At 40.5% G+C, this 20996-nt stretch overlaps 2 non-coding genes across 2 annotated transcripts; both read left to right on the top strand.

Annotated features, from left to right (window-relative positions):
• Positions 1 to 2382: 2382 nt before the first annotated feature.
• On the top strand, positions 2383 to 2456 carry TRNAN-AUU (transfer RNA asparagine (anticodon AUU)). The gene has a single exon. It is a non-coding gene; the product is annotated as a tRNA-Asn (tRNA).
• Positions 2457 to 8227: 5771 nt separating this feature from the next.
• TRNAN-AUU (transfer RNA asparagine (anticodon AUU)) lies at positions 8228 to 8301 on the top strand. Its single transcript has one exon. It is a non-coding gene; the product is annotated as a tRNA-Asn (tRNA).
• The last annotated feature ends 12695 nt before the right edge of the window (positions 8302 to 20996 follow it).

The raw sequence follows: 20996 nt of genomic DNA on the forward strand, positions 1-20996 counted from the left end.
GATGAATGCTTATTAGCCCTTGTCAGTATATACTTCTGCAATGTGTCTCTGTGGCGCAATCAGTTAGTGTGTACGGCTATTAACCAAAAGGTTGGTGGTTCAATCCCACCCAGGTACGTAATTGACCTTGTTATCAGATTTTGGTGATCTTTAAGTAGACAAGTCAAAATTTCAAACCCCCTGTTATGGTGTAGGGTACCTGGCCTTCTCTGATGTAATCAGAGTTAGATTTGATTCAGTGATTTATAAAAACATCTAGGAAGCACAATTTAGCAGTGGGTTGTAGAGAAAAAGAAATATGCTGGCAGAAAAATCCAATTGAGTGATTAAACAGCTCTTCATTTTCTGGCTTTATTTTTATGCTAACAAATTTGTTCTCTGAAAAGTGTCCACAAAGCAAAGTCTCTGATTAACACCTTTGTAGGGATGGTTTTTCACCTATTACTAAATTAAACTTGCTTCATTGGAAAGGCAGCAAGATGCATCCTCATTTCAATGTCTACTGAAATAATACAAGTTGACACCAGGAAACATTAACGCCACTGCATCCTTGCTGCTTTCTCATGTGGAAGTCTGTTTAATGTGAAAACAAGGTGATATCTAATTAGCACACAGGTAAGGAATTAAGAAAATCTTTATTTAAGGGTGAAGATGTTTCTCACAAAATCGTTGCCCCAATGCATCATTGAAATTCAAGCTGGAAAGATGATTTTAATATATCACTTGTACATTTTGTATTGCTCTTCTGGTGACAATGTAGTTTGTTTTTGTCAATTACCATTTTAATAATAGGGTAAAGAAAATGAAGTGGATTTTTGAAAGAAAACAAAACTGTCAATATACTATTAAAACAAATTAAAATGGTAAAAGTTATTGTACTTTAAGTAAAAATAAAAGAGCCAAAATATCAATCCCAGTTTTGGAATACTTTAATTAACAAACAAAAAAATGCATATAGCAGAGGATAGTTTCAATCTGCCTACCTCTGGGTTATGGGCCCAGCATGCTTCCATTGCTGTACTCTGCTGCACATGTAAGTGCAAGAGATCCTGAAGCACTCACTCATCATGGGAAAGTACCAATGTGTTTCTTCGTTGGTTGATAGAAGAAACATCTTACAAAAACTCTCCAGATTATTGACTTTATTAAGTTTTTCTAGGAAACGTTTTAGATGAATGCTTATTAGCCTTTGTCAGTATGTACTTTTGCAAAGTGTCTCTGTGGCGCAATCAGTTAGTGTGTATGGCTATTAACCAAAAGGTTGGTGGTTCAATCCCACCCAGGGACGTAATTGACCTTGTTATCAGATTTTGGTGATATTTAAGTAGACAAGTCAAAATTTCAAACCCCCTCTTATTGTGTAGGGTACCTGGCCTTCTCTGATGTAATCAGAGTTAGATTTGATTCAGTGATTTTATAAAAACATCTAGGAAGCACAATTTAGCAGTGGGTTGCAGAGAAAAAGAAATATGCTTGCAAAAAAATCAAATTGCTTGATTTAACAGCTCTTAATTTTCTTGCTTTATTTTTATGCTAACAAATTTGTTCTCTGAAAAGTGTCCACAAAGCCAAGTCTCTGATTAACACCTTTGTAGGGATGGTTTTTCACCTATTACTAAATTAAACTTGCTTCATTGGAAAGGCAGCAAGATGCATCCTCATTTCAATGTCTACTGAAATAATACAGGTTGACACCAGGAAACATTAACGCCACTGCATCCTTGCTGCTTTCTCATGTGGAAGTCTGTTTAATGTGAAAACAAGGTGATATCTAATTAGCACACAGGTAAGGAATTACGAAAATCTTTATTTAAGGGTGAAGATGTTTCTCACAAAATTGTTGCCCCAATGCATCATTGAAATTCAAGCTGGAAAGATGATTTTAATATATCACTTGTACATTTTGTATTGCTCTTCTGGTGACAATGTAGTTTTTTTTGTCAATTACCATTTTAATAACAGGGTAAAGAAAATTAAGTGGATTTTTGAAAGAAAACTATACTGTCAATATACTATTAAAACAAATTAAAATGGTAAAAGTTATTGTACTTTAAGTAAAAATAAAAGAGCAAAAATATCAATCCCAGTTTTGATTACTTAAATTAACAAAAAAAATGCATATAGCAAAGGATAGTTTCAATCTGCCTACCTCTGGGTTATGGGTCCAGCATGCTTCCATTGCAGTACTCTGCTGCACATGTAAGTGCAAGAGATCCTGAAGCACTCACTCATCATGGGAAAGTACCAATGTGTTTATTCGTTAGTTGATGGAAGAAACATCTTACAAAAACTCTCCAGATTATTGACTTTTTTAATGTTTTTCTAGGAAACGTTCTAGATGTATGCTTATTAGCCTTTGTCAGTAGGCACTTTTTGCAAAGTGTCTCTGTGGCGCAATCGGTTAGTGTGTTCGGCTATTAACCGAAAGGTTGGTGGTTCAATCCCACCCAGGGACCTAATTAAACTTCTGATCAGATTTTGGTGATATTTAAGTAGACAAGTCAAAATTTCAAACCCCCTCTTATGGTGTAGGGTACATGGCCTTCTCTGATGTAATCAGAGTTAGATTTGATTCAGTGATTTTATAAAAAACAGCTAGGAAGCACAATTTAGCAGTGGGTTGCAGAGAAAAAAAATATGCTGGCAAAAAAAATCCAACTGAGTGATTAAACAGCTCTTCATTTTCTGGCTTTATTTTTATGCTAACAAATTTGTTCTCTGAAAAGTGTCCACAAAGCCAAGTCTCTGATTAACACCGTTGTAGGGATGGTTTTTCACCTATTACTAAATTAAACTTGCTTCATTGGAAAGGCAGCAAGATGCATCCTCATTTCAATGTCTACTGAAATAATACAGGTTGACACCAGGAAACATTAACGCCACTGCATCCTTGCTGCTTTCTCATGTGGAAGTCTGTTTAATGTGAAAACAAGGTGATATCTAATTATCACACAGGTAAGGAATTAAGAAAATCTTTATTTAAGGGTGAAGATGTTTCTCCCAAAATCGTTGCCCCAATGCATCATTGAAATTCAAGCTGGAAAGATGATTTTAATATATCACTTGTACATTTTGTATTGCTCTTCTGGTGACAATGTAGTTTGTTTTTGTCAATTACCATTTTAATAATAGGGTAAAGAAAATGAAGTGGATTTTTGAAAGAAAACAATACTGTCAATATACTATTAAAACAAATTAAAATGGTAAAAGTTATTGTACTTTTAGTAAAAATAAAAGAGACAAAATATCAATCCCAGTTTTGGATTACTTTAATTAACAAAAAAAAATGCATATAGCAGAGGATAGTTTCAATCTACCTATCTCTGGGTTATGGGTCCAGCATGCTTCCATTGCAGTACTCTGCTGCACATGTAAGTGCAAGAGATCCTGAAGCACTCACTCATCATGGGAAAGTACCAATGTGTTTCTTCATTGGTTGATGGAAGAAACATCTTACAAAAACTCTCCAGATTATTGACTTTTTAAAGTTTTTCTAGGAAACGTTCTTGATGAATGCTTATTAGCCTTTGTCAGTATGTACTTTTTGCAAAGTGTCTCTGTGGTGCAATTGGTTAGTGTGTAAGGCTATTAACCAAAAGGTTGGTGGTTCAATCCCACCCAGGAATGTAATTGACCTTGTGATCAGATTTTGGTGATATTTAAGTAGACAAGTCAAAATTTCAAACCCCCTCTTATTGTGTAGGGTACCTGGCCTTCTCTGATGTAATCAGAGTTAGATTTGATTCAGTGATTTTATAAAAAAACAGCTAGGAAGCACAATTTAGCAGTGGGTTGCAGAGAAAAAAAATATGCTGGCAAAAAAAATCCAATTGAGTGATTAAACAGCTCTTCATTTTCTGGCTTTATTTTTATGCTAACAAATTTGTTCTCTGAAAAGTGTCCACAAAGCCAAGTCTCTGATTAACACCTTTGTAGGGATGGTTTTTCACCTATTACTAAATTTAACTTGCTTCATTGGAAAGGCAGCAAGATGCATCCTCATTTCAATGTCTACTGAAATAATACAAGTTGACACCAGGAAACATTAACGCCACTGCATCCTTGCTGCTTTCTCATGTGGAAGTCTGTTTAATGCGAAAACAAGGTGATATCTAATTAGCACACAGGTAAGGAATTAAGAAAATCTTTATTTAAGGGTGAAGATGTTTCTCACAAAATCGTTGCCCCAATGCATCATTGAAATTCAAGCTGGAAAGATGATTTTAATATATCACTTGTACATTTTGTATTGCTCTTCTGGTGACAATGTAGTTTGTTTTTGTCAATTACCATTTTAATAATAGGGTAAAGAAAATTAAGTGGATTTTTGAAAGAAAACAATACTGTCAATATACTATTAAAACAAATTAAAATGGTAAAAGTTATTGTACTTTAAGTAAAAATAAAAGAGCCAAAATATCAATCCCAGTTTTGGATTACTTTAATTAAAAAAAAAAAGCATACAGCAGAGGATAGTTTCAATCTGCCTACCTCTGGGTTATGAACCCAGCATGCTTCCATTGCTGTACTTTGCTGCACATGTAAGTGCAAGAGATCCTGAAGCACTCACTCATCATGGGAAAGTACCAATGTGTTTCTTCGTTGGTTGATGGAAGAAACATCTTACAAAAACTCTCCAGATTATTGACTTTTTAAAGTTTTTCTAGGAAACGTTTTAGATGAATGCTTATTAGCCTTTGTCAGTATGCACTTTCGCAAAGTGTCTCTGTGGCGCAATCAGTTAGTATGTACGGCTATTAACTAAAAGGTTGGTGGTTCAATCCCACCCTGGGATGTAATTGATCTTGTTATCAGCTTTTGGTGATCTTTAAGTAGACAAGTCAAAATTTCAAACCCCCTCTTATGGTGTAGGGTACCTGGCCTTCTCTGATGTAACCAGAGTTAGATTTGATTCATTGATTTTATAAAAACAGCGAGGAAGCACAATTTAGCAGTGGTTTGCAGAGAAAAAAAATATGCTGGCAGAAAAATCCAATTGAGTGATTAAACAGCTCTTCATTTTCTGGCTTTATTTTTATGCTAACAAATTTGTTCTCTGAAAAGTGTCCACAAAGCCAAGTCTCTGATTAACACCTTTGTAAGGATAGTTTTTCACCTATTACTAAATTAAACTTGCTTCATTGGAAAGGCAGCAAGATGCATCCTCATTTCAATGTCTACTGAAATAATACAAGTTGACACCAGGAAACATTAACGCCACTGCATCCTTGCTGCTTTCTCATGTGGAAGTCTGTTTAATGCGAAAACAAGGTGATATCTAATTATCACACAGGTAAGGAATTAAGAAAATCTTTATTTAAGGGTGAAGATGTTTCTCACAAAATCGTTGCCCCAATGCATCATTGAAATTCAAGCTGGAAAGATGATTTTAATATATCACTTGTACATTTTGTATTGCTCTTCTGGTGACAATGTAGTTTGTTTTTGTCAATTACCATTTTAATAATAGGGTAAAGAAAATGAAGTGGATTTTTGAAAGAAAACAATACTGTCAATATACTATTAAAACAAATTAAAATGGTAAAAGTTATTGTACTTTAAGTAAAAATAAAAGAGCCAAAATATCAATCCCAGTTTTGGATTACTTTAATTAACAAAAAAAAAGCATATAGCAGAGGATAGTTTCAATCTGCCTACCTCTGGGTTATGGGCCCAGCATGCTTCCATTGCTGTACTCTGCTGCACATGTAAGTGCAAGAGATCCTGAAGCACTCACTCATCATGGGAAAGTACCAATGTGTTTCTTCGTTGGTTGATGGAAGAAACATCTTACAAAAACTCTCCAGATTATTGACTTTTTTAAGTTTTTCTAGGAAACGTTTTAGATGAATGCTTATTAGCATTTGTCAGTATGTACTTTTGCAAAGTGTCTCTGTGGCGCAATCAGTTAGTGTGTACGGCTATTAACCAAAAGGTTAGTGGTTCAATCCCACCCAGGGACGTAATTGACCTTGTGATCAGATTTTGGTGATCTTTAAGTAGACAAGTCAAATTTCATACTCCCTGTTATTGTGTAGGGTACCTGGCCTTCTCTGATGTAATCAGAGTTAGATTTGATTCAGTGATTTTATAAAAAAATGCTAGGAAGCACAATTTAGCAGTGGGTTGCAGAGAAAAAAAATATGCTGGCAGAAAAATCCAATTGAGTGATTAAACAGCTCTTTATTTTCTGGCTTTATTTTTATGCTAACAAATTTGTTCTCTGAAAAGTGTCCACAAAGCCAAGTCTCTGATTAACACCTTTGTAAGGATGGTTTTTCACCTATTACTAAATTAAACTTGCTTCATTGGAAAGGCAGCAAGATGCATCCTCATTTCAATGTCTACTGAAATAATACAGGTTGACACCAGGAAACATTAACGCCACTGCATCCTTGCTGCTTTCTCATGTGGAAGTCTGTTTAATGTGAAAACAAGGTGATATCTAATTAGCACACAGGTAAGGAATTAAGAAAATCTTTATTTAAGGGTGAAGATGTTTCTCACAAAATCGTTGCCCCAATGCATCATTGAAATTCAAGCTGGAAAGATGATTTTAATATATCACTTGTACATTTTGTATTGCTCTTCTGGTGACAATGTAGTTTGTTTTTGTCAATTACCATTTTAATAATAGGGTAAAGAAAATGAAGTGGATTTTTGAAAGAAAACAAAACTGTCAATATACTATTAAAACAAATTAAAATGGTAAAAGTTATTGTACTTTAAGTAAAAATAAAAGAGCCAAAATATCAATCCCAGTTTTGGAATACTTTAATTAACAAACAAAAAAATGCATATAGCAGAGGATAGTTTCAATCTGCCTACCTCTGGGTTATGGGCCCAGCATGCTTCCATTGCTGTACTCTGCTGCACATGTAAGTGCAAGAGATCCTGAAGCACTCACTCATCATGGGAAAGTACCAATGTGTTTCTTCGTTGGTTGATAGAAGAAACATCTTACAAAAACTCTCCAGATTATTGACTTTATTAAGTTTTTCTAGGAAACGTTTTAGATGAATGCTTATTAGCCTTTGTCAGTATGTACTTTTGCAAAGTGTCTCTGTGGCGCAATCAGTTAGTGTGTATGGCTATTAACCAAAAGGTTGGTGGTTCAATCCCACCCAGGGACGTAATTGACCTTGTTATCAGATTTTGGTGATATTTAAGTAGACAAGTCAAAATTTCAAACCCCCTCTTATTGTGTAGGGTACCTGGCCTTCTCTGATGTAATCAGAGTTAGATTTGATTCAGTGATTTTATAAAAACATCTAGGAAGCACAATTTAGCAGTGGGTTGCAGAGAAAAAGAAATATGCTTGCAAAAAAATCAAATTGCTTGATTTAACAGCTCTTAATTTTCTTGCTTTATTTTTATGCTAACAAATTTGTTCTCTGAAAAGTGTCCACAAAGCCAAGTCTCTGATTAACACCTTTGTAGGGATGGTTTTTCACCTATTACTAAATTAAACTTGCTTCATTGGAAAGGCAGCAAGATGCATCCTCATTTCAATGTCTACTGAAATAATACAGGTTGACACCAGGAAACATTAACGCCACTGCATCCTTGCTGCTTTCTCATGTGGAAGTCTGTTTAATGTGAAAACAAGGTGATATCTAATTAGCACACAGGTAAGGAATTACGAAAATCTTTATTTAAGGGTGAAGATGTTTCTCACAAAATTGTTGCCCCAATGCATCATTGAAATTCAAGCTGGAAAGATGATTTTAATATATCACTTGTACATTTTGTATTGCTCTTCTGGTGACAATGTAGTTTTTTTTGTCAATTACCATTTTAATAACAGGGTAAAGAAAATTAAGTGGATTTTTGAAAGAAAACTATACTGTCAATATACTATTAAAACAAATTAAAATGGTAAAAGTTATTGTACTTTAAGTAAAAATAAAAGAGCAAAAATATCAATCCCAGTTTTGATTACTTAAATTAACAAAAAAAATGCATATAACAAAGGATAGTTTCAATCTGCCTACCTCTGGGTTATGGGTCCAGCATGCTTCCATTGCAGTACTCTGCTGCACATGTAAGTGCAAGAGATCCTGAAGCACTCACTCATCATGGGAAAGTACCAATGTGTTTATTCGTTAGTTGATGGAAGAAACATCTTACAAAAACTCTCCAGATTATTGATTTTTTTAATGTTTTTCTAGGAAACGTTCTAGATGTATGCTTATTAGCCTTTGTCAGTAGGCACTTTTTGCAAAGTGTCTCTGTGGCGCAATCGGTTAGTGTGTTCGGCTATTAACCGAAAGGTTGGTGGTTCAATCCCACCCAGGGACCTAATTAAACTTGTGATCAGATTTTGGTGATATTTAAGTAGACAAGTCAAAATTTCAAACCCCCTCTTATGGTGTAGGGCAGGCCTGGCCAACCTGTGGCTCTCCAGATGTAGTGAAACTACACATCCCAGCATGCCCTGCCACAGTTTTAGCATTCCCTAATAGCAAAACTGTGGCAAGGCATGATGGGACTTGTAGTTTCACAACAGCTGGAGAGCCACAGGTTGGCCAGGCCTGGTGTAGGGTACATGGCCTTCTCTGATGTAATCAGAGTTAGATTTGATTCAGTGATTTTATAAAAAAACAGCTAGGAAGCACAATTTAGCAGTGGGTTGCAGAGAAAAAAAATATGCTGGCAGAAAAATCCAATCGAGTGATTAAACAGCTCTTCATTTTCTGGCTTTATTTTTATGCTAACAAATTTGTTCTCTGAAAAGTGTCCACAAAGCCAAGTCTCTGATTAACACCTTTGTAAGGATGGTTTTTCACCTATTACTAAATTAAACTTGCTTCATTGGAAAGGCAGCAAGATGCATCCTCATTTCAATGTCTACTGAAATAATACAAGTTGACACCAGGAAACATTAACGCCACTGCATCCTTGCTGCTTTCTCATGTGGAAGTCTGTTTAATATGAAAACAAGGTGATATCTAATTAGCACACAGGTAAGGAATTAAGAAAATCTTTATTTAAGGGTGAAGATGTTTCTCACAAATTTGTTGACCCAATGCATCATTGAAATTCAAGCTGGAAAGATGATTTTAATATATCACTTGTACATTTTGTATTGCTCTTCTGGTGACAATGTAGTTTGTTTTTGTCAATTACCATTTTAATAATAGGGTAAAGAAAATGAAGTGGATTTTTGAAAGAAAACAATACTGTCAATATACTATTAAAACAAATTAAAATGGTAAAAGTTATTGTACTTTAAGTAAAAATAAAAGAGACAAAATATCAATCCCAGTTTTGGATTACTTTAATTAACAAAAAAAAATGCATATAGCAGAGGATAGTTTCAATCTGCCTACCTCTGGGTTATGGGCCCAGCATGCTTCCATTGCAGTACTCTGCTGCACATGTAAGTGCAAGAGATCCTGAAGCACTCACTCATCATGGGAAAGTACCAATGTGTTTCTTCGTTGGTTGATGGAAGAAACATCTTACAAAAACTCTCCAGATTATTGACTTTTTAAAGTTTTTCTAGGAAACGTTTTAGATGAATGCTTATTAGCCTTTGTCAGTATGGACTTTTGCAAAGTGTCTCTGTGGCGCAATCAATTAGTATGTACGGCTATTAACCATAAGGTTGGTGGTTCAATCCCACCCAGGGACCTAATTTCCCTTGTTATCAGATTTTGGTGATCTTTAAGTAGACAAGTCAAAATTTCAAACCCCCTGTTACGGTGTAGGGTACCTGGCCTTCTCTGATGTAATCAGAGTTAGATTTGATTCAGTGATTTTATAAAAACAGCTAGGAAGCACAATTTAGCAGTGGGTTGCAGAGAAAAAAAATATGCTGGCAGAAAAATCCAATTGAGTGATTAAACAGCTCTTCATTTTCTGGCTTTATTTTTATGCTAACAAATTTGTTCTCTGAAAAGTGTCCACAAAGCCAAGTCTCTGATTAACACCTTTGTAAGGATGGTTTTTCACCTATTACTAAATTAAACTTGCTTCATTGGAAAGGCAGCAAGATGCATCCTCATTTCAATGTCTACTGAAATAATACAAGTTGACACCAGGAAACATTAACGCCACTGCATCCTTGCTGCTTTCTCATGTGGAAGTCTGTTTAATATGAAAACAAGGTGATATCTAATTAGCACACAGGTAAGGAATTAAGAAAATCTTTATTTAAGGGTGAAGATGTTTCTCACAAAATCGTTGCCCCAATGCATCATTGAAATGCAAGCTGGAAATATGATTTTAATATATCACTTGTACATTTTGTATTGCTCTTCTGGTGACAATGTAGTTTGTTTTTGTCAATTACCATTTTAATAATAGGGTAAAGAAAATTAAGTGGATTTTTGAAAGAAAACAATACTGTCAATATACTATTAAAACAAATTAAAATGGTAAAAGTTGTTGTACTTTAAGTAAAAATAAAAGAGCCAAAATATCAATCCCAGTTTTGGATTACTTTAATTAACAAAAAAAAATGCATATAGCAGAAGATAGTTTCAATCTGCCTACCTCTGGGTTATGGGCCTAGCATGCTTCCATTGCTGTACTCTGCTGCACATGTAAGTGCAAGAGATCCTGAAGCACTCACTCATCATGGGAAAGTACCAATGTGTTTCTTCGTTGGTTGATGGAAGAAACATCTTACAAAAACTCTCCAGATTATTGACTTTTTAAAGTTTTTCTAGGAAACGTTTTAGATGAATGCTTATTAGCCTTTGTCAGTATGTACTTTCGCAAAGTGTCTCTGTGGCGCAATCAGTTAGTGTGTATGGCTATTAACCAAAAGGTTGGTGGTTCAATCCCACCCAGGGACGTACTTGACCTTGTTATCAGATTTTGGTGATCTTTAAGTAGACAAGTCAAATTTCATACCCCCTGTTATGGTGTAGGGTACCTGGCCTTCTCTGATGTAATCAGAGTTAGATTTGATTCAGTGATTTTATAAAAACATCTAGGAAGCACAATTTAGCAGTGGGTTGCAGAGAAAAAGAAATATGCTGGCAAAAAAATCAAATTGCGTGATTAAACAGCTCTTCATTTTCTGGCTTTATTTTTATGCTAACAAATTTGTTCTCTGAAAAGTGTCCACAAAGCCAAGTCTCTGATTAACACCTTTGTAAGGATGGTTTTTCACCTATTACTAAATTAAACTTGCTTCATTGGAAAGGCAGCAAGATGCATCCTCATTTCAATGGTAAGTCAACCTTCTTGCCCTATGTTCCCTGTCAACGGATGAAGACGCATCATTATCTACCGCAGTCATTTTGGCCCAATAGATATGCAAGAAGTTTAGATTCCCCTTTCTTTGCAGGTAGAGGAAGGAAAAGGAAGAGGTCTGTAGCCTCTTCAAGATCGCAGGACCAGAGATTGTCCTCTGCTTCTGCCAAATCCACTGCATGACACTGGGGCTTTCTTGCAGGAGCCCACACCAGTGGGGGCACGTCTAAAACTCTTCAGTCAGTTCTGGATTCATTCGGACCTGGACTCGTGGGTTTTACAAATAGTGTCCCAAGGGTACAAACTGGGGTTTCAAGACGTTCCCCCTCACCGATTGTTCAAATTGGCCTTTGTCAGCAGGGAGAAGGTTTTTATTCAAGCCTCTTCGTGGTCCCGAAGCCGGACGGCTCAGTCAGACCAATCTTAAATCTGAAATCCCTCAATTTCTTCCTAAAGAAATTCAATTTCAAGATGGAATTTCTCAGGGCAGTGATCTCCAGTCCGGAGGACGGAGATTTCATGGTTTTGGTAGACATAAAGGATGCCTACTTACATGTTCCCATTTAGCCACTGCCTCAAGCTACCTAAGGTTTGCAATTCAGGATTGTCATTACCAATTTCAGACATTGCCGTTTGGTCTGTCCACGGCTCCGAGGATTTTCACCAGGGTGATGGCGGAAATTATGGTTCTCCTTCGCAAGCAAGGAGTCACAATTATCCCGTACTTGGATGATCTCCTGATAAAGGCGAGATCCAGGGACCAGTTGGTGCAAAACATTGCACTCTCCCTGACAGTTCTTCAACAACATGGTTGGCTCCTAAACTTGCCAAAATCGCAGTTGGTCCCAATGACGCGGTTGTTGTTTTTGGGAGTCATACTGTTAGGCGCCAGGGTCCGCATGATGGTCTGCGCGGCCCGGCGCCTAGCAACTAGAGACGCCGTGCACGTACAGCCGCCGGCTCCCTAGCAACGCTAGACGCCGGGCGCGCTGAGCCGCACGGACCCTAGCAACGGGGACGCCACTGGCGGATCGCGTTCCCCATTGCTAGGCTTTAGGAAATTAAGATATTCACCTGCTCTCTGGCCGTGCAGCAAGGCAGCTGCACGGCATTTATTCTAATCAGCCTTTAGCAGCTGATTGGAGGACTCCTTGTTAAATACACTCCCAGGGCTTCTCACAGACGCCGGTAATAGCTTCCTGCATGCTGCCTTTGTTTGCTGAGAGTCTGTTTCCAGTCCTGCTGTATCCGGTCATTCCAGTCCGCAGAAGTCCGGTATTCGGGAGTTGTCATCTCATCCCAAGAGGTCGTTTGGTTCCCTGGAGTCCTGACTGATCACCGTTTTATATCCAGTGGTGTTCGTGAGTTGCGGCTCTGCCGTGTGCTGCGGCTCAGCCGCTTTACCTTTTATATTTTGTGTTTGGAGCATTTGCGGAGGGTTCCGCTTCCACAAGTCCTCTCTGGTACTTGGCGGTGCCGGGTAGGAGAATTGGACAAGTGGATATTTTGGTTGTCCTTTTTCCTGGCGGTTTCTCCGCACATATTATAGTTTTGAGTTTGCTTAGCCCCTGGCCTGGTTGTTTAGTTAGAGGGCCTCTTGTTATCACCCTGTCTCAGGTTTCCCTTTGTCTCTCATTAAGACCGGGGGGCATCGAAGTTGGGCAGACATAATCCGCCCTTCAAACGCGGCTGCCAAGGGCTCAAGAAACCATAGTCTCGCAGGGGATTTCTGACAACACGGGTGAGACAACAGAGTTAGGGCGCCAGGGGCTATTTTCCTGTCCTGCTCCCTTCCCCAGCATTCCGTTCCAGTGCTCCAGTCCTTGCCATAAGATCTTCTCTGACCAGAGTGCTGGAATCATAACATTATTACCGGCCATACCAAAACTTAAAATTAAACAGGGTTTAATTTTTGCTCATTCAGTTTTGTGAGAGTTTATCGGCCTCATGAATCCAACAGGTTTAGGGCCAAATCCTGGTCAGCTCTTAGTCAGCCAGATTCAAGAACTTACTCAGATGGTTCAGGATCTTTCTCTTCGGGTGAAGTCGCAGGAAGATCTTTTGCGAGCTTCCCCAAGGGTAGTCCCTGAACCAAAGATGCATTTGCCTGACCGTTTTTCTGGTGATAGAAAAGAGTTTTTTTAATTTTAAAGAATCCTGTAAACTTTATTTTCGTTTAAGACCGACTTCCTCGGGTACTGAATCTCAGCGGGTCGGGTTTATTATTTCTTTGCTCCAGGGGGATCCTCAGACCTGGGCATTTGGTTTAAGAGCAGAGGATCCGGCATTGTTGTCAATTGACGCTTTTTTTGAGTCTTTAGGGCTCTTGTATGATGACCCTGATAGAGAGGCGTCCGCTGAAAGTCAGTTGCGCGCTCTCAGACAGGGTAGAAATCCTGCAGAGGTTTATTGTACGGAGTTTCGCCGTTGGTCGAACGACTGTGGCTGGAATGACCCAGCCCTGCGCAGTCAGTTTCGCCTCGGCTTATCAGAGTCTATAAAAGACAGTCTCCTTCAGTACCCCGCTCCTGAGACTCTCGATAAACTCATGGAGCTTTCTATTAAGATTGATCGTCGTCTCAGAGAGCGGAGGGCTGAAAAAGGAGCACCTGTAAGGTCAAGTCCGTGTGTATATTCCATTCCTGAAGACGTAGAGGAGACCATGCAGATGGGTCTCTCCCGGCTGTCTCCTGAAGAAAGAGCCAGAAGGCAAAATTCTGGTCTTTGTCTGTACTGTGGGGGTAAGGGACATTTTGCTCGTAATTGTCCGAACAAGTCGGGAAACGCTTTGACCAGGTGAATTGTGAGGGGGTTCACCTAGGTCTGCAGCTTATCTCCTCGAATAACTCCCTTTTAGTCCCAGTTAAAGTTTCCTTTGGCAGCCTCAGTTCTTTGGTGTCGGCTTTTGTTGACAGTGGAGCTGCAGGAAACTTTATGGATTTAACTTGGGCTAAGGCCTTAGGCATTCCTCAGTTACCTTTGGGTAGGTGTGTCACCATGCATGGCTTAGATGGGAGTCCGCTGTCTAATGGGATTATTTCTCTCCGTACACCTCCTGTACTACTTACAGTAGGAGCTCTACATTCCGAGAAAATCGAGTTCTTTCTTACACATTGCCCAGCAGTTCCAGTTGTTCTGGGTCACCCTTGGCTGGCCTTTCATAATCCCACCATTGATTGGCGGTCGGGGGAGATTTCACATTGGGGTACTTTTTGTGATAAGGAATGTATCACGTTTCCAGTCAGAGTAGCAGCTATCATTCCAGAACTCATTCCGGTGGAATACCAGGAGTTTGCTGATGTTTTCTCCAAAGGCAATGCGGACATTCTGCCTCCCCATCGGCCTTATGATTGTGCTATTGAGTTAATTCCTGGTGCCGCATTGCCAAAGGGAAGATTATATGCATTATCCGGGCCAGAAACTGCGGCTATGAATGATTATGTAAAGGAGAGCCTTGAGAAAGGATTTATTAGACCATCAAAATCTCCTTTAAGTGCAGGCTTCTTCTTTGTGGAGAAAAAGGATGGCTCGCTTAGACCTTGCATTGATTTTAGAGCCCTGAATAAGATCTCAGTTAAAAACACCTATCCTTTGCCGTTGATTTCTGTACTCTTTGATCAGTTACGTTCTGCTGTGATTTTTTTCTAAAATTGACCTTAGAGGAGCGTACAACCTCATCCGAATTAAATCTGGAGATGAGTGGAAAACGGCCTTCAGTACTCAGTCGGGTCACTACGAATACCTGGTGATGCCGTTCGGCCTGTCCAATGCTCCGGCAGTTTTTCAAGACCTCATTAACGATGTGCTCCGTGACTTCCTAGGGAAATTCGTGGTCGTTTACTTAGACGACATCCTGATTTTTTCTAAATCAATGGAACAACATGTTACCCAGGTGCGTCTGGTTCTTCAAAAGTTATGTGAGAATCATTTATATGCCAAGCTGGAGAAGTGTGAGTTTCATGTCACGGAAGTATCTTTTTTAGGGTACATAATTTCCCCTCAGGGATTTTCCATGGAACCAAAGAAACTCCAGGCCATCCTTAGTTGGGCGCAACCCACCAATTTAAAAGCAATTAAGCGTTTTTTAGGGTTTGCAAATTATTATAGGAGGTTCATTCATTCTTTTTCTGACCTGGTTGCTCCCATTGTAGCTCTGACAAAGAAAGGAGCGGATCCTACCAACTGGTCGCGTGAAGCTGAGTTGTCCTTCCGGGCCTTGAAACAAGCCTTTGTCTCGGCTCCAGTCCTCAGACTTCCTAATCCGGAATTGCCCTTTGTGGTGGAGGTTGATGCCTCGGAGGTTGGAGTGGGGGCTATCCTTTCTCAAAAGGATCCGGAGTCTCTGGAGTTACATCCTTGTGCCTTTATGTCCAGGAAATTCTCCTCCGCTGAATCCAACTATGACGTTGGTAATCGGGAGTTACTGGCGGTAAAATGGGCTTTCGAGGAGTGGAGGCATTGGCTGGAGGGAGCAAAACATACTATTTCGGTATTGACTGACCATAAGAACCTGCAATAGATTGAATCGGCTAAGCGGCTTAATGCCCGGCAGGCACGTTGGGCATTATTTTTTACGCGTTTCAAATTTATAATCACTTTCAGGCCTGGTTCCAAGAATACTAAGGCTGATGCCCTGTCACATAGCTTTCTTCCGGTTCACAATAACAATCCTGTTACCCCCATACTTCCATCTTCGGTCATCTGGGCGGGCCTCACACAAGATTTATTTACCCAGTTAAAACAGCTTCAACACCAAGCTCCTAGAATTACCCCTGCTGGTCGTCTTTACGTCCCTGAGTTTTTGAGAGTTACTGTTTTAACGGAATTCCATGATAACAAAGTTTCAGGGCATCCAGGAGTCTCTAAGACATTGGAGTTAGTCTCTCGCTCAGTATGGTGGCCTGGTCTTTCTAAAGACGTCAAGGAATTTGTTTATTCATGTCAGGTTTGTGCACAGCATAAGGTTCCCCGTTCCTTGCCCATCGGGCAACTTATGCCCTTAAATGTTCCTCTCAGGCCGTGGTCTCATATTTCCATGGATTTTGTGGTTGACCTTCCCCTTTCAGCCGGATTCCGAGTCATATGGGTGGTAGTGGACCGTTTTAGTAAAATGGCTCATTTTATTGCTCTTCCCCGATTGCCTTCTGCCCAAGGGTTGGCAGTTTTGTTTCTCCGCCATGTATTCAGGCTTCATGGGTTGCCTACTGATATTGTTTCTGATCGGGGTCCACAATTCATCGCACAATTCTGGAAATGTTTTTGTGCCTCATTGAAGATGAAATTGTCGTTAACATCCGGTTACCACCCACAATCCAACGGGCAAACCGAACGAGTTAACCAATCATTGAAACAATATTTGCGCTTGTATTCAGCCAAACTCCAGAATGATTGGTCCGAGTTTCTTCCGTTGGCTGAATTTGCTTACAATAATTCTTGTCATTCCTCCACTAAAGAGTCTCCATTCTTTTCAGTTTTTGGTTTTCACCCCAGAGCTAATTCTTTTTTTCATCATTCCTCAGTCTCCTCGCTTACCTTAACCTCCCATCTCAGAGCCATTTGGAAAAAGGTGCACCTTGCTCTCAGAAAAGCGGCCTTTCGAGAGAAGAAATTTTCTGACAGGCTCCGACGTCCTTGCACTTTTAAGGTGGGAGATAGGGTGTGGTTGTCGACTCGCAACATCAGGCTTCGACAATCCTCAGCTAGACTGGGACCCAAATTTATTGGGCCATTTCTTATTATTAAAAGAGTCAACCCAGTTGCCTTTCGGTTACGTTTACCAAGATCTCTCAGGATTGGAAATACGTTTCATTGTTCCCTGTTGAAACAATACGTTTCTTCCAGTAGATTTCCTCGGAAGATCTCTCAGGGTAGATCTCCAGTGGATGTACAGGGACAACAGGAGTTCTTGGTAGAGAAGGTTCTCGATTCCAAATTGTCCCGGGATCGGCTGTATTTTCTGGTTCACTGGAAAGGCTATGGTCCGGAGGAAAGGTCTTGGGTCCAGGATAAGGATCTTCATGCCCCGAGGCTCAAGAGGGCATTTTTTCGGGAATTTCCTCAGAAACCTGGCTTTAGGGGTTCCTTGACCCCTCCTCAAGGGGGGGGTACTGTTAGGCGCCGGGGTCCGCTTGATGGTCTGCGCGGCCCGGCGCCTAGCAACTAGAGATGCCGTGCACGTACAGCCGCCGGCTCCCTAGCAACGCTAGACGCCGGGCGCGCTGAGCCGCACGGACCCTAGCAACGGGGACGCCACTGGTGGACCGCGTTCCCCGTTGCTAGGCTTTAGGAAATTAAGATATTCACCTGCTCTCTGGCCGTGCAGCAAGGCAGCTGCACGGCATTTATTCTAATCAGCCTTTAGCAGCTGATTGGAGGACTCCTTGTTAAATACACTCCCAGGGCTTCTCACAGATGCCGGTAATAGCTTCCTGCATGCTGCCTTTGTTTGCTGAGAACCACAGAGAGAAGCGCTGTCACTAAAGTATTAATATATTTTATTAAAAATGACCTTATTCATATATAAAAATTATGAGAAAACCTAAACATCCTGTGACTTTAAAAAATCTTTTAGCAGCAACACATCAAAACATGTAACAATTTGTATTCCTCACTAAGGTCTCCTTTGGAACAATGTATCAATCTACCCTTTATATAATGTATAGTAACTCTTGTGATTAACAGGAATTCCTTAGAGTAAGCTCCACGCGTGGGCTGATTGAAACACTTGAAACCATATATTGGTAGAGGGTTTAAAAGTTCATCCGTGATGTATATAGGGATTATTCACATTGATGTCATCCGCTCCATTATTTGTGAAATCCCTATTTAGCTCTTATTTCTCAATAATGCCGTCCAGAATTGATCAGCTTTTCTTATGAAGCTTATAATTGCACAATAACAGATTAAGCATGTGACGCTATTTTGGAGTCTGTTATTATACTTAACCCAACTTATGCAATGGGCAACAATTGTGTTATGTCCGTAGGGCGCCGGCTGCCCGCTCTGGGACACTGCAACAGAATGTGCAGGGCTTGTGAGAAATAATAGATAAAATGCTCACAGTCTCATTCAGATCGGCATAAAAATTCAAAGACTATAATGCTCTCTCACCACTTTCCATCAAGCTTCACCTGGAGCATACTGCTAGCTGTCATAAGCTGAATCTCCGTTTGGTGCGGTGAGCCAAATGCCGAACAGATGCTGGGTGAGGCGCTGAGCGGCGGATGCTGTCGGGGACGTGCTGCAGAAATCAGTCTCTGTTCGTGATGGTTAGCTGGATGCCATGCAGAATGTCGGGCAATGTAATCAGACGGATTGCTTGACGCGTTTCTCAGCCTCAATCCTGGGGCTGTTTCCTCAGAAGTACCGCCTCTAGAGCCCCTGGTCTCCTTTATACTCCTCTGCTTCCTTAATTGGCAATACACCTGTCTGTTGGTAATCACTTGTAATCAGAAGGAGCTCAGCTGCCATCATTTAATTTAATCTATTAATGACTTGCAGACTCCTATTCAAGCAGTGGCAGTCAAAAAATTTCTTATACATATATATATTAACACATTTGCAGAGAAACAAAGGAGAGTGGACTCGAATTATTTAAAATACACTTAAATGAACTATTAAAAAACAATAATATAAAAACCAATGTCTCATAGCCAGAAGTTACTTTAAATCACGATTAAACAATAACGATACTCTCAATCATTATGTTTATAAATCTTTCATAAACCTCCTAATTTTTATTACTCTTATGAGAATGATGCTCATGGAATTTTTATTACCCTTAAAACCAAGAAGCTCTTTTAACCATATATTAATGCCAGATTGACCATTCAGATCTGTAGAAATCCATGAATATAGACAGTAAAATTACCCAACCTAATACCAAATAATCTCTAAATCTTAAAGTATTTCAAAAAAACTCTTAAATCTAGAACCAAATAAGATCATTTTAGTCAGAATACAATTGATGCAGTTATATTTCTTTGTAGATTTGTTTGCTGAGAGTCTGTTTCCAGTCCTGCTGTATCCGGTCATTCCAGTCCGCAGAAGTCCGGTATTCGGGAGTTGTCATCTCATCCCAAGAGGTCGTTTGGTTCCCTGGAGTCCTGACTGATCACCGTTTTATATCCAGTGGTGTTCGTGAGTTGCGGCTCTGCCGTGTGTTGCGGCTCAGCCGCTTTACCTTTTATATTTTGTGTTTGGAGCATTTGCGGAGGGTTCCGCTTCCACAAGTCCTCTCTGGTACTCGGCGGTGCCGGGTAGGAGAATTGGACAAGTGGATATTTTGGTTGTCCTTTTTCCTGGCGGTTTCTCCGCACATATTATAGTTTTGAGTTTGCTTAGCCCCTGGCCTGGTTGTTTAGTTAGAGGGCCTCTTGTTATCACCCTGTCTCGGGTTTCCCTTTGTCTCTCATTAAGACCGGGGGGCATCGAAGTTGGGCAGACATAATCCGCCCTTCAAACGCGGCTGCCAAGGGCTCAAGAAACCATAGTCTCGCAGGGGATTTCTGACAACACGGGCGAGACAACAGAGTTAGGGCGCCAGGGGCTATTTTCCTGTCCTGCTCCCTTCCCCAGCATTCCGTTCCAGTGCTCCGGTCCTTGCCATAAGATCTTCTCTGACCAGAGTGCTGGAATCATAACACATACTGGACACAGAAGAGGTTTTCTTCCAGTGGAAAGGCTATGGAGATCCAGAGTCTGGTCAAACAAATTCTGAAACCAGCAAGAGTGTTAATCCATCAATGCATTCAGTTGCTGGGGAAGATGGTTGTGGCCTACAAGGCCATTCAGTTTGGCAGGTTCCATGCCAGAGTGTTCCAGTGGGACCTGTTGGACAATTGGTCCGGATCCCACCTACACATGCACCGGAGGATAATCCTGTCTTCCAAGACCAGAATCTCACTCCATTGGTGGCTGCACAGTTCTCACCTCCTAGAGGGGCGATGGTTCGGGATCCAGGACTGGATCCTAGGGACCACAGATGCAACCCTCCGAGGCTGGGGAGCAGTCACACAGGGGGAAAACGTCCAAGGAAGATGGTCAAGTCAGGAAAGTTGTCTCCACATAAATGTTCTGGAGTTAAGGGCCATTTAATAACTGCAGACACAGTACACACTGGGACGGGTGCCCAGCATCCTCAACAGACTAAGAGAAAAGGATTTACCGGTAGGTATTAAAATCCTAGTTTCTCTAACGTCCTAGAGGATGCTGGGGACTCCGTAAGGACCATGGGGATAGACGGGCTCCACAGAGTTCATGATCTTCACTGAGGTAGCGCACAGCACTGCAGCTGTGCGCCATTGCTCCCATACACCTCACATACTCCGGTCACTGTAAGGGTGCAGGGCGCAGGGGGGGCGCCCTGGGCAGCAATATAAACCTCTTTTTGGCAAAAATATAACATATATACAGCTGGGCACTGTATATATGTATGAGCCCCCACCAATTTTACAGTTTAAGCGGGACAGAAGCCCGCCGCCGAGGGGGCGGGGCATCTCCCTCAGCACTCACCAGCGCCATTTTTTCTCCTCAGCACCGCTGAGAGGAAGCTCCCCGGACTCTCCCCTGCTTATACCACGGTAGAGAAGAGGGTTGAAAAGAGAGGGGGGGCACATAATTCGGCGCAAATTACATACAGCAGCGCTACTGGACAAACATTAAGTTACTGTGTTATTCCTGGGTTATATAGCGCTGGGGAGTGTGCTGGCATACTCTCTCTCTGTCTCTCCAAAGGGCCTTGTGGGGAAACTGTCTTCAGAAAAAGTATTCCCTGTGTGTGTGGTGTG

Source organism: Pseudophryne corroboree, unplaced genomic scaffold (assembly GCF_028390025.1).
Source record: "Pseudophryne corroboree isolate aPseCor3 unplaced genomic scaffold, aPseCor3.hap2 scaffold_1315, whole genome shotgun sequence".
NCBI classification, from domain to species: Eukaryota; Metazoa; Chordata; class Amphibia; order Anura; family Myobatrachidae; genus Pseudophryne; species Pseudophryne corroboree.